Source organism: Ambystoma mexicanum, chromosome 9 (assembly GCF_040938575.1).
Source record: "Ambystoma mexicanum isolate Mex_15411 chromosome 9, UKY_AmexF1_1, whole genome shotgun sequence".
NCBI classification, from domain to species: Eukaryota; Metazoa; Chordata; class Amphibia; order Caudata; family Ambystomatidae; genus Ambystoma; species Ambystoma mexicanum.
Window position 1 is genome coordinate 634107739 of NC_090931.1, and position 13928 is coordinate 634121666.

The 13928-nt window shown below is 44.9% G+C and overlaps 1 protein-coding gene across 1 annotated transcript in view; it reads left to right on the top strand.

The window, feature by feature from the left end:
* The window catches only part of PIGS (phosphatidylinositol glycan anchor biosynthesis class S), a 282891-nt gene that overhangs the window by 134057 nt on the left and 134906 nt on the right, over positions 1–13928 (top strand). The window lies entirely within an intron of this gene.

Consider the following 13928-nt stretch of genomic DNA (forward strand, 5'->3'; position numbering starts at 1 on the left):
CGATTCTCTTGGTATGCATCAATAATTGTGCGTGTCTATAAAAAGAGGAATCACCTTGACCCAGTGAACTATAGAGCGATTGCCCTGCTGGACGTAGAAAGCAAAATCTTTGCAAAATGTGGATTGCGAAGTATAGAAGAATGAATCTTGAAATCCGGTAGGTTATCTAAATTCCGGACTGGGTTCAGGAGGGGAATCAGCACAGATGCAAATGGACTATTCATCCAATCCCTGATTGATCAGGCGAGCATCAAAGGGAACCCCCTGTATGTGGCAAGTGTACATTTGAGTTTGGTTTTTGATACAATAAATAGAGAAAGGGTGTGGTTGAAGTTATACAAGTGGGGCTTGCCAACACATTTTAGACGACATAATAAAAATACATACTAATACCACAATCAAAGTGAGGCTGAGTGCCATTGGGGAGACATGGAAGAGAATAAAAACAGTATGAGACCTTAGAAAGGGATGCACATTGGCTGTCTGCCTTTTCAATTTGTACTTGTCGGACCTGGGGGAAGCACTGGAAGAAGCATCATTTGCGCCACCAAGGGTAGAGGGAGAACAATGCAACTGGTTAACATACGCCAATGATGTGCTGCTACTAGATAAAACCCCATTGGGTCTACAGAGGCTTCTCAACAAGTTTGAGGATTCTATAAAGGTAAATAGTCTGGCGAGTGGATTGCAGAGTGTTCCTGTCTGATACTTTGTTGCTGTGTGATTCGATTGCTCTGAGGCTGTGAGGAAAGTCCCTCATCTATTTCCACTAATCAGTGTGCAACGTGAAATGAGAAACTTTAAAAACAAGCTCCATAGCGGAGCGGATTGCGGAGTGTTCCTGTGTTCCTGTGGCTCCCGGGACTCTGGTGACTTCCTCCCTTTCGGCTCCTGCAAAACCTGACTGCACCAAAGGCTGGCCGCTGCTCCTTATAGTGGTAAGATGACTGTCAAATAACTGTCAACTGGGCACGGAGCCACCACATCTGTGTACCGTGTAATCACTCTGTACTTGCCTTGTGCCGTACAGTGGCTGTGTTCTACCCCGGGTGATAGTCTGACGGTGGTCCTAGCCGGATATTGCACTCAGTGGAGCAGGTCTGGAACTACTGAAACAGCCGTAACTATTGTGGACATTTAGTCCTTTTTCTTCGGAGCTACTGTCATTGCGGGACTTGTTCCTTTGAACCGTGCTCCCCTACTGGTGGTCTGTTCTCTGTGTGGGCTCTTGGTGGGCTTGTGCTTGTGATTGTCCCCTAGGAGTTTACTAGCGACTGTTTGGCGGCTGCTTCGTTTCTTTTCTTGTCTACCTGTGTGGCAAGTGTTGAGATTGGTTGGGTGCCTGCGTAGCGGGGGAGACCCGGATACAGCTACTACGTATAGCTTACTAACAGTCCATACTATTGTTCAAACTGCGGAAAGACTGCAAGTGGGAAATATGGAGCCAAAGCTGGGGAGGTCATTGTCATGAGTACAAATAGAAGAACGTCTCCCTACACCCAATCTTAATTTGACTAAACCCCTTGAGACTTTCTCCAACATGACGCATAGTCAGACTAAACATGAGCTGGGGATAAACCAACTGGCAGGCCATGTACAACTACCCTGCCAACTGGTACCCTGCTCTGTAATGGATGAGTCCATACAACGTGTGATGTTAACAAATGCTGCCTCCCAGGGAGTACATCAAACCCTGTCACCATACTGAAAGAGGAATGTGGGCCCTTCGGTTTCAAAATCCTAACTCTACCCCGGGTCAGAAACCTATTTCAGGTCAACGTATTATGGATCACTATTTCCCCAAATCTATCATCACCAGTACAGAACTTAAAGCTCTGCCTGCTATCAAGTGCAAAGCTATTCTAGATCATACGGTTATGATTACTCAGCCTAACTTTTCTGGCTTAAAGGACCTGACTGACAGCATGATTGAGGTGGCGGACCAAGCTGAAGCAGAACTGAAGTCTGGTCCACCACTAACACCTGTGCCCTTAGTTGAGCAGAGCGTAGAGGCACCTACTCCGGATTCACTAACTCCTCTGCTGGATATACTCACTGGAATTTCTCCTGGTCCTGTTAAGCTCACCTGGTCTCTGCGGGGATGTTGGGGCACAGTTGGAGCCCTCCCTGGATTTGGCTTCCCTGGATTTGGCTACCCCCAGCTGCGGCAATTTGGTCTGGTCAGGTTGCTGGCAATGCCCGTGGGGAAAGGTAAGAGGCAGTGAGAATGCTACGACTGAACTGCGAGCCCCCTCGAACCCCTTGTGCCAGAATGAGATGCGCAAGCGGTTTCTCATAGGCTCTCGCCTGTTATTTTGCAAAGATGAGTGCTCCGTCCTGCTTCTCTTCAGCGGGGGCGCTATAGATAGACCCAGTTTCTTACTGGTCTGTATACGTAATGGCCCAGACCGGCTGCGACCAATCCTCGTGGGAGGTAAGTGTTCATTACAATGATTATTGTCCGTATACTCCTGTAAAGTCTTTCTCTATGATTATTGTCCGTATTCTTAATAATGTCTTTCTTTTCCCCAATAGGTGTTAAAGATGGCTCCGCTGAGTCGCGTTGCTGACAGTGGACCCACGCGGCGTCTGAAAGGGATGGAGCGGACCTCACTAGTGGGTGAGTAGGGTTTCTAAATGAAACGCAAGGCTTAGGTGTTGCGCGGCCAAGCGTTAAATGTTTATGCGGTTTCTAAACTTGTGCTGTCTTTATTTCTTGTAGGGATGGCCTGGCGTCGGAAGATGGAGAGTGGCTATCCGGGAAGCTGTTAGCGTCTGCGAGATGGAAGAACCGCGAGGATGCCCGATGAGAAGAAGACTTCTGCATGAATGAAGACTCCGACAGGTGAGGAAGAAGCGCCCAACAGAAGATGGATTCGAGGAGACAGGTAAGGTGCGCACTGAAGATACTGGTGTGAAGCTCGTAGTGCTTCAAGCGGTGGTATGGCTGGCTTCAGGTAAGGTGCACGCTGCGGATGCTGGATCGAGATCGGATGCGCTCCGAGTGATGGTATAGTTGGATCCAGGTAAGGTACGTGTTGAAGATGTACAGCTGGAATCAGGTAGGTGCACGCCGAAGATGTGAAGCTGGAATCGGGTAGGTGCGCGCTGAAGGTGTGAAGCTGGAATCAGAAGATGCAGAGCTGGAGACAGGTAAGAGCTTCAGACGGCGGTAAGCGTTACGCTGCATACATCATATTAACGCAAAGCCTCAACATGCGGGTGGGGCCAGCTTAAATAGTCTGGTCCTAGCCACTCCTCTTTAGCTCTGCCTTGTGGCCCCACCTCACTACTCCCATGGATGATTGCACGTGCCTTCCAATGCTTTCTAATCGCCACACCCAGCCTGGATACACATGCCTTGGACCCCAAGTGTGCAGAGCACACTTTATGAGCCTGGCGCCAAAGGCTCCAGGACAGGGTCCATTTGGACCCTTTGAAGGAGGAAATAAGGGCCCTTGGTTAGTAGCCACACAGGTCCTGACCATCGTGACAATGATCATTTAACACCAGCAATGGGGCAGGAGGGCACAAATTCATCAGCACTGCACCATACCTTGAGGGAGGTTAATGAACGTATTTGTCTGACACACCCCACAGTATCGGCATTAAATGTGGTCCTGAGTTCTTTTGTCTCCCTATATGATAATGTCTGGGCAGAACTGAAATCCACTAATGTAGTACTGACTGATGTTGTTTAAACTAGAGGAATTGAGAACCGAGGTTCACCTTGGTAGATATGGAGTAGGGCTGGAGGGGATGGCAGGCATAGGGATGGGCCACTTGGGCTATCATGTCCCCCTTCCTCTGGGGGCTGGGCAAGTGACCCCTATGCCGGCCTGCTTGGGTGCTGGATCTATGGGTACTATTGAAATATCAATTGATCTCCCCTATTTGTCCAGCTCCTACTGTGGATCTGGCCGAAAACAGCATCCATATTAACCTTGCTGCCTCTGGTGTTATTGATCTTACCAAAGATTTATTTTCTACTGGGGAAAGGGGTGAGAAGGAAGACGCGATCAACGAAATGCCTACGGCGAAACAACCTCCTAATAAAAGGCCAAGTGTAGCCAGAGGGAAACAGATGAGAGCTAAACAGGGCTTCTGTAAAAATCGGCTCCTGTCTATCAGAACTGCTCTTAGCTCTTTGTTTTGCTCTGGCCTGTCTCCTGTTGTAGAACTTGAATCCCTGATTATGGCCTCACTACCTGAAGTCAAGAGTGCAGACTCTATGAACCAAACAGATTCTAAGTGGGAGGACTCCACTGGTGGATTGGCTGATGGGCCTGGCAGTAGGCCTGCGGTACCCAGGGCTCTAATTGCTTCAGAATCCGTTGAGGCAGTGCTGGATATTAATCCACTAAAGGATGGACCTAAACCACCGTCCTCTAAGAGTATGGCTGTACCACCCCCACCTTTTAATCCCTACTATTGCTGGGAGGGAAGTATACCCCCCTCAGGGAATTATTGAATGAATTGAGTCTGTCTGGGGACCCTGCAAGGGGGCCTCCACCTCAGCCGAAGCCCAGTACTATCATGGGATGGGTAGATCCACTACTTTAAAGAGCAGAGTCTGAGGGGCTACCTCAGGTATCTGGTATTGCTGGTGTACATAGGTTGGGGCATCCAAATCAAGTGAGAGGCAGCAACACAACCATGAATGTCGGCTGGGGTAAAGGATATCCTACAATGACTCAATAACCTATCCAATTACGTCCCCCTGCCCCAAAGGGCTACCACAGGCAGATCGGATAGGTTATCTGCTAACAGGGGTCAAACAGGTATGGGGCCTTACCCGGATGAGAATAAAAGCATGCCATGCCATACTCAATCCAACCTGGATCCGATCATTAACCTATGTTTGAACCGTGTTAATAATATTCTGACCATCTTCTCAGAAATCCCCCCCACTTGCCTTGGTGGTATCTAATGACATCCAAAGAGTCTCATTCCCAGAGAAGAGCCAACTGAGTACTAGCATCATTGACCTGGACTTCCTCTGGTGGGGAACGTATTCTTACCCAGAGGGAGCCCCTATCTGCGATTGGGATTGATGTCCAAAGGGCAGAGGGAAATTGCTCACCTTCTTATAAAATCTATTCCATGTATCCCAGGTAAATTGGGGCTATCAAATAACGTGGTAATGGCCGAAATGAAAGATGTAGATTAGGCAACGATAATCTCCTCCCTGTGGCAAAAATTGGTACCGTGATCAGAGTATTATTGCGACAGCTGCCCGGCAGGATACCCAATTTACGGTAAAATCCTGGAACACCCGTGGTAATCTGCATCTTTTTACTAATCAGACATGTGTGGAAAGCTTAAGATCAGCCAACTGCGTTTGTCTCCAGGAGACATGGCTTACCTCTGCCCCTATTCTAGATGGCTTTATGGTATTTGTGCAACTAGGGTAAGAAAGTATGGGTGGCAGACTGCAATTGACAACTCTTCAGGCTTAAGTGGGGATAAAGTTAAAAACTTCCCATTTGCAGCACTGGGAATTGAACTTTGCTCCTGTGATCACAAGGTTAAGCTTCTGATTATTAATATATATTGGCATAAGGGGATTGCATGTTTGGATGACTTCCTTAGCAATATAGGTGATTCCATCGATATCTGTGAGAAATATTTGAATGGGAAAGTTATGGTGCTAGGTGATCTTAATGCAGACTGTGACCCACAGGGTCCTTTATGGAACTTGGAAGATCTAACTGGTGGGGACTCAGCCAAGAAATCCCGGGGCAGTAAGTTGAGGGTAGGGCTTGAGGGGCGTGGTCTTCAACCACTAGTGGGAAGAGCATCCAACCAAACTAACCCATCAGACTGGCATACGTGGCATAGAGGCCTAAGTTCCTCCTTGATTGATTATATCTTTGTTGACTCTTTCCTTATGAACCACTGCCAGTCTTTTGAGGTGTTGAAAACTGATTGGAGTGACCATTCTATTTTGACAGCCGCATTTGATCTGTTGCTAAATACCTGGGAATTTTTGATCCAACCACGAGTAACAGCCAATGCGGCTGGGAATAGTGTCAAATGGACTAATCGGAATATCCTTTTGCTGAATGGAAGCGGAAGGAAAGCTCTTGACCAGTCTTTATATAACTGGAAGATTAGATGTTTTAATACTAATGAGTTCCAAAAACTTGTTGGGGGAATAGTGACAGGCATTAGGGCAGGTCAGGGGAGTAGATGCAATCAACTACCTAGACATACCCATGGCTTCAGCAGTGAATCAGCTGAAGCAAAAAGACACCTGAGAAGGGAAATCCACAGGATTAGGTCTAATAACCCTGAGCAAGCTACCTGTAATGAACTAATCAGAAAGGCAAGACAGTCCTATAGGAATCTCTGTAAATCTCGTAAACACACTATCCTCCAGCAAGATGCAGAATTGATGCTTGGCATCTTGATTAAAGCTGATGTTAGCGCGTTTTGGTATCTTATTAACTGGCAAGACCCTAATCTTGCCTTAACTCAGCTTAGTAAAATTTCAGAACAAGATTGGGTGAAATACTTTGAAGATAGATTTGGGCTCCTGATTAACAATACACCGACTGTAATCTCAATGAAGGGTAATGATACTTGGGATCCCCACCTAGACCTGGCTACTATCTATGGCCTAATAACCAGATGTAAGTCCTCTCCGGCACCCGGCACTAATGGCCTCACAAATGACACTTTCAAGGGAGATCGTAATTTGTGGACTAACTTACTGTACCTGGAATATAAAGACATTATCTCTACTGGGGACACTCCAGTTCCTGGAATACAGCACATGTGATACCCATCTTCAAGTGTTGGGGCAAAACTGATCCTAGCAATTACCGACCAATCTCCGTCATTGATGCCAACTGTAAAATCTTTTTGGCACTCCTACTCTCACACTTGAAAGTATGGGCATCTATTTACCATCCGCTGAATCAATTCCAGACTGGTTTACGAAAGGGACATTCCACTAATATTAATGGTCTGGCACTTAAGTGTATGCAAGAGGAGGCTTGGTTGCAATCTAGGGGCTGTACGTATATGGCCTCAATTGATTTAACTGCCGCGTTTGGTTCTATCGACAGAAGCAGATTGTGGGCCAAATTAACTAAGTGGGGCCTGCCTGAGGGGTTGTTAAGACTCATCTCTGGTGTATATGAAAACTGTGGCATTCAGGTTCGGCTAAATCAAAAAGGCTATCTGTCCAGGAGAATACGATCTCATAGGGGAGGGGGGGGGGAGACAAGGGTGTGTTCTGGCCCTATGGTTATTTAACCAGTATTTTTCCGATGTGACAATATCGTTGGCCAAAGAGGAACTGGTAGCCCCTAGGATTGGTAATCAGAAAATTGTATGCCTAATATATGCTGATGGTGTCCTGATTTTTGATTGTACTAAAGTTGGGCTACAAAGATCGTTAAGTAATTTCGAGACCTTTGCCAAAACGGGCTAGTTATTAAACCAACTAAAACTAAGATGCATTAAAAAAAGGGGTTAACTAAAGGTCCTGTATTTACTGTGGGATCCATGCCATCGAAATTGGCGGATTCGGTACGGACCCTGGGCTTCCATTTCTCTGCCTGTAAAAGCCTTAAATCAGCAAATGAGATCCTACTACTTAAGGCGAAATTTTTAGAAGCCCAGGTTATCCGTATCGATCGTAAATTTGGTAGATTCTCCCTCAAACCATCAATGATGTTTTATGAAGGGAAAATAGTGCCTAAACTGATCTACGGCCTGGAATTAAGATCAGATAATCTCTGGAATGTCCTGAATAGAATTGAGGGGAACATTTGGAGGCATATTCTGGGCGTGCCTAACGTGATCCCGATCTCAGCTATTCGTTTTGAGCTGGGAGCGGTGTCACTGTGGGCTCGGGTCCAATGGGTCTCGCTTGTCCTTTATTCAAAAATCATTTCCCCCCACCCATAACTCACTCTACCAACTAATGAGTCGAAACTTTGACAAATCGTCTGTACTAAATGCCTTCAGAGCCCGGCAGATCTCGTCTTAAATGAGATCGGGATGACAGTGGAAACTCTGATCATGAACCCTGTGAGGACTAAGCGGGCACTATTTGATTATGACTAGTCGCAGAATACTGATGTATTCCATTCCTACTCGTCGATGAGACATTTGGCTCATAAGCACAGACCAAGAGGAAGTTTGACTAAGATCTTGCTACAATTCCCTAATGGGAACTACAGAGGTATACTTTTGAGGGTGAGGTGGAATCTGCTCCCTACCAGAGAAAATACAATTTAGGAGATCCCTTATTCTGGTGGACCAATCCTCATGTAGGTTCTGTATGATGAAATTGGAAACTCTAAGGCATCTGGTTCTTGAATGCCCCTCCTTACAGGGCCTTGGAGGTAAGTTTCTGAAACCACTAGCAATGAATCCATATCTCTATGATGAAGATCTAATATGGAAACACTGTCTCGTAAATTCCAATATTCGAGAAGGCCTGGCGCTGGCTGGTTTTATTAATTCTTTGCATTTGTAGGCTGGATTAATTCCAATGCACATTTTGGATATGCTACATCTATGTGCTATATCTGGTTGGTTTGTTACATTACACTTTTCATGTTTTTTTTTTTTCCTTAAAACCTAATCAGATAGCTCTTGGGAGAAATTCTGTGTATTATTTTAGAAAGTATTTCACTTGGAACTATCACCGGTGCTGGTCTTTTTATTATTATTTTTTTCCCCCTTTATTACTGGTGGTATTCTTATTTAATGTGAATGTATCTGCTGATTTTTTATGTATTTTGATAATGTGGAATTTCTTTTTGTAAAGGTTTGAACTAACCAAATACTAAAAAAAAAAAAAAAAGAAAATAAGGTAAATAGTCTTGTGGCAAATCCTTCCAAATTGAATATCCTATTCTAGAATGGGAGAAAGAAAAACCCCATTAAATTCAAATGCAAATGGGGGCATCTACACTGCAGGTACTACAAACAGTGAAATATCTGTGGATATTTTTTTTTGCAGCACTAAACCATGAAATCCTAAAGGAAATTGTTTGGGCAAAGGGGAAACAACTTGCGGCACAAATGGCTCATATTAAGAGGAAATATTGCTGCTTTACCATAGTTCCACTATTCCAGTTTTACGTCTCCATAGTAGTTCCAACCGTCCTCTATGGCCTGGAAACAGGGAACAGACTGCTAAAATTAGATCTATGCAAACTTTAGGGACTCATTTGGAGAAAGGTCTTCTCACTCCCGAACTGCGTACCAGTGTCAATATTACGCTTCAAACTGGGCTTAAATTCTGTGAATAGCCTAGTCATATGAAAAAGCTAATACTATATCGAAAACTTGTAGGGAATGCAGCGACTACTCTATACGCCCTGATGGGGAAAGTCCATTCGCTCCTTTTTTAAAAAAAAAAAAAAAGAGGAACTAATGTCTCGGTACGAGATCTCCATTGCGACTCTGTTATAAAACCCTTAAAAAGCAAAAGGAAACCCTTAGACCGTGATTGGATCGACATCTGTGAAGAAAGAACGAGATACAAGTCCTTTAGAGAAATAAGCCTAGAGGCCAGGAAAAGGGGCTCTACGCTTAAATACCTGGTGCAATGTCCAGACAGTAGCTATAGAGACATTTATGAGAGCCCGTCTTAACCTGCTCCATACACGTGAGGTTTTATTCTCCCAGGGGTTGGTAGAAAATATGAATTGTCTATACTGTGGAACTGCCACCGAATCGTTAAAGCATTTTATGATTGTGTCCATGACTTCAGACACTCTGGATGGAATATTTTTAGTATTTACGTCCACGATCCAAATACACTGAATGAAGAAACCTCTGGAAATACTTATTAGCAGGAGCTTATACTCCACTTCTGATCAGTGCTGTACAATTCCTACAAGTAGGGTTAATGAAATGATGATGAATTGTAAGTCATTTGATTGGGAATGTTGATTGTTGAACTATTTCTTTTCTCTTCAACTTTGTATCGGTTTTAAATGGTCCTTTTGAATGAAGAAAATGATGCATTCATCTTTCTACTGTTATCCGACTGAATTCGTGATTAAAACATTTTTTGTAGACTTTGTAATTTTTTTTTTTTTAATGACTGATCTTAACTGTCTGATGTATAAGGTTTGGAAAAAACCATGTACTATATAAAAATTAAAAAAAAAACTGCTGACCATGTACAACTGCGTCACTGGCAGAAATGTGCGAGTGGTAACACTAGCCAGGGCATGCCAGTGGCCCTCAGAATGATGTGTCTTGGTCTTGGCTCCATTGTAAGCCATAGAGTACTGCAGCACTACCTCAGATGATACTCTAGTACCTGATTCCTTAAAGTCTTTGTCACATAGACCGTTGTCGGTGCCCCTATGGGAAACCTCATAATCACCAGAACGGTGGTGCAGTAACACATTCTGGGAGAACCCTCCCAAAACCAGCTGCACGTGGGAGCGGGCTGGAGTGCTGAGGAGGAAAGACTTGATCACCTTAATAGACCTCTTCAACCTGCTCCTGATGAACTGCTGGAAGTTTCCTGCTCCCACCGCATGACTCGATCTATATGTAAGCTTACTGATAAAATGTCTCGGACGACGTAGTAAACACACACTTCGTCCATGCCTAGGCGCTCAAGATATAAATTGTGGAGGCCGAAACGGTGAAATTCCTGTCACAAGATGTGCAGGAAATGAAGCCAGTCTGATGCATCATAAGACAACTTTGCAGACCAGCAGGTGGCGGAGGAAAGAAGTAAAGAGGGTAAAAAGGGAAGAAGATGTGTTATACAGGTGAAACAATGCCTGCGCTTTTCCAAGGCATCCAATTCCAGAGTGTTATCAAAAGTACTGGTGGGCGTTGTCGAGAAGGCAGTGCACAGATGGGTGGAGCTGAGAGAAGTACATGCATTCTGCTTATTTTCCAAATTATGGGTGTTTTGCTGCCAAAAAAGGCTCCAGTCTTTGGCCCATGTGGGGGATATCCTCGTGAGTATGGAGGCAAAAGTACGAGATTTCGGAGTATATTAAGCCTTAATGTACTTGACATAATGTTTAACTGCACTGGTATTCGTTTTTAGGACACAAGAGTTTCTATTTTCATGTAAAGCAATATGCTGCATACAATGTGAGATTATATCTGAGGTGTGGCAAGGCCTGTACCGTGGCATTGTAAAGAGGGACAAGGAGTCCCTCCCTAAGTGTACCAAAGATAAGGTGGGAGCCAGAGCCAGTCCTAACCCTTGGGGCTGAAGTAATTAAACAGGTCCCATTTCCTGTGCCCCCCCCCCACCCCCCAGTGTGCCAACATGTTAATGTGCAGACCTGGATCTCCAGCCATGCCTCTATACCAAAATGCTTAACAGTGTTAATTTTCCTTTTCAGGAACCTCCGTCTGGATCGAAGTACTGTCTACCCAGAGGAGCCAGCAGCAGTGTCCTCCATGCCAAAGGATAATGAAAAACTAGATGATGAAGCCACATCCCCTAAAGGATTGGACTGCAGCGTGCTGGAAGACGAGAGGGAGCTGCAGTGCCTGTGTGCAATCTTACTGCAGAGATCCGACAAGCCATAGCCTCCCCCAAGAGGAAGAGGGCTGCTGAAGCAGAAAGCATTTTCTGTACATGGCTTAGCCAACCAAGACTGGCAACATGTGCTGGAGGGCTTTCGACCGGGACTGCAACCCCACTAGCCCCTCACTGACATTTCCAAAGACTTGCCGAAAGCAGCAGCATGGCCGGCCCTATAACACAAACTGTTGTATTGAAATTAGCCCACTTTCACTTTGCGGCAAATGCCCATGGAATCAGTGGGCCTGGTGTAAATCGTTTTTGCAAAGCTAGACTATGCACACACACACACAAACATCCTGGGGCACGGAAAGCAGCACAGATTGGCTAAGAAGGGAGGGATATTTAAAAGAATACAGGAAGGAGGAGGGTGAGGTCAGCAGTGTAGGTGAACCAAGAGACCAGCAGGAAGGAGGAATATGTGGTGGAGTGGGGATGCTATTATTTGAAAGGTGAGGTATTAGTTTATCGAGTACAAGGGCACTGCATGGTGATTGTGCATGTTTGTGTGGAGAGTGAATGGAAGTTAATGCAAGCAGTGAATATGAATTGAATTGTTCTGGGGAAGCGAAGGTGTATGAGTAGTGAAGTGGGTGAAGATGAATAGTCGTGGAAGGAGGAGATTAGCAGCGAGAGCAGGAGTAGTATATCAGTGGGTGGTGGAGAGAAGTAGTGGGGAGGAGGAAGGGGTAGTGTGGGAGGAGGAGGGTTTTAGTGGTGGGAGGAGAGTAGCACTAGTTGGAGAAGAGTTAACATCAAAGGGTGGAGGTAGGAGAATGGCAAAGTGAAACATTGAAGGGACAGAATGTTTTTGGGTAGAACTGAGGGAAGACAAAACAGGTTGAGTTGAAGGGTAAAGTAAAGGTGGCTGTGGGTGAAACTAGGAAAAATCATACAGTAATTGCAAGTCACAACCCCATCCCGTTAGCATACTAACCTGTGGTGAGAATATGGAGAGTTAGGAAGTCCCTGAGGGAGTCATTGAGCCTGCTTTTAGAGAAAACCTCATTAGTTCAAGACGGCTACTAGACAGTAGGGGTTCAGTAGCACTAACCAGGCTTAAAGATGCCTGGGAAAGGAAAGAGCTACCGCGGGAGATGACAGTATGATGGCGCTAGTGCCAAGAACAAGAAAAATGAAAACCTTCAGACTGTCTTTGAGCCTCAGTGTTTCTTGTGCCATTTGAGACCGAGGACAATAAATGTAATTATGGTACCACTAAAGCTGGCATTTCAGCTTCCGGATATGATGCATGTAATACAATCTGAAAATCCTAAACACCCTTCCTGATAAAGACTGCTTTAAAGAAATATCCCATTAACTGAAACTAGCCGAACTGACATTTTAAAATCTGAAGCTAACTTTCCGTTTTACACATCCATGTAATTCCACTGAATTTGTTTCTTTTCCACACATTTTCCTGCTATTGTCACATTATTTCTCTTCATTGGTGCTTAGTCGGCCCTTCCGTTTTCTGGAGTATGTTGATTTGTACAATGTATATATTGGTGCAAATGGGGGTTTTAGAGAGCAATATACTACTCTTCATAGAAACGTTTTTATTAGTACACATGGGATAGATGCGGTCAATCAGCTGGCCACGAACACAGGCTGAGTCTGGCAACAACCACCAGTGTTGCATCATGGTTACCCAAGCCTCCTGCAGATCAGTCATGTTTTCTAGGACGCTGGCACGACATTCATCCCAGAGGCCACTTTCCTCCCTGCCACCTCCCCAAAGATACCAGCCCCTTCCACTTACCTGTCATTGCCAGGTCTGCTCCCACCTCGCCCGACACAGCCATCTTCCCCTCTTGATGGCCTCCGTGGAAATTAATAAACTGACTACTATCCGAGTTTCCTTTATGATTAATGCAATGGTCATCTTTATTTTTTTAATTATTTTTTTAAACAAAAAGTGCATGGACATGATTTAGAAAAGAAAACAGCCAGTAGCACCCCAGTGCTAATAGCATTAAGTACTGCGGCAGGAGGGCACATGTGCCCAATAACAGCCTGAGCTTGGCAGGCCTGACTGCAGCACCACTGACTCATATCTCAACATTATCAGATGCCTATGTCCTGTTGATTGTGTAATTTTTATAGTGTTAGATTTTGATTTTGCCTTTTCATTGATGTATATACCAGATCAAATGTTTCACACTCCTTATGTTATGCCCATTATGTACAAATACATTTCAATGCATTTTTCATTTACTGCTACACTTGGGAATGTAATCTTTACAATGGCCCAAACTAAGCCTGCCTCCTGCCATGCTCGGTGCAGGACTGAATTAATCTCTTATGTCATTGGAAAGAAAGGGTGTGTTGGCGGGGGCAGTAGTGTATCCTACGCTTGATAGAGCTTAAGATGTTTATCTTAGGTTCTTTC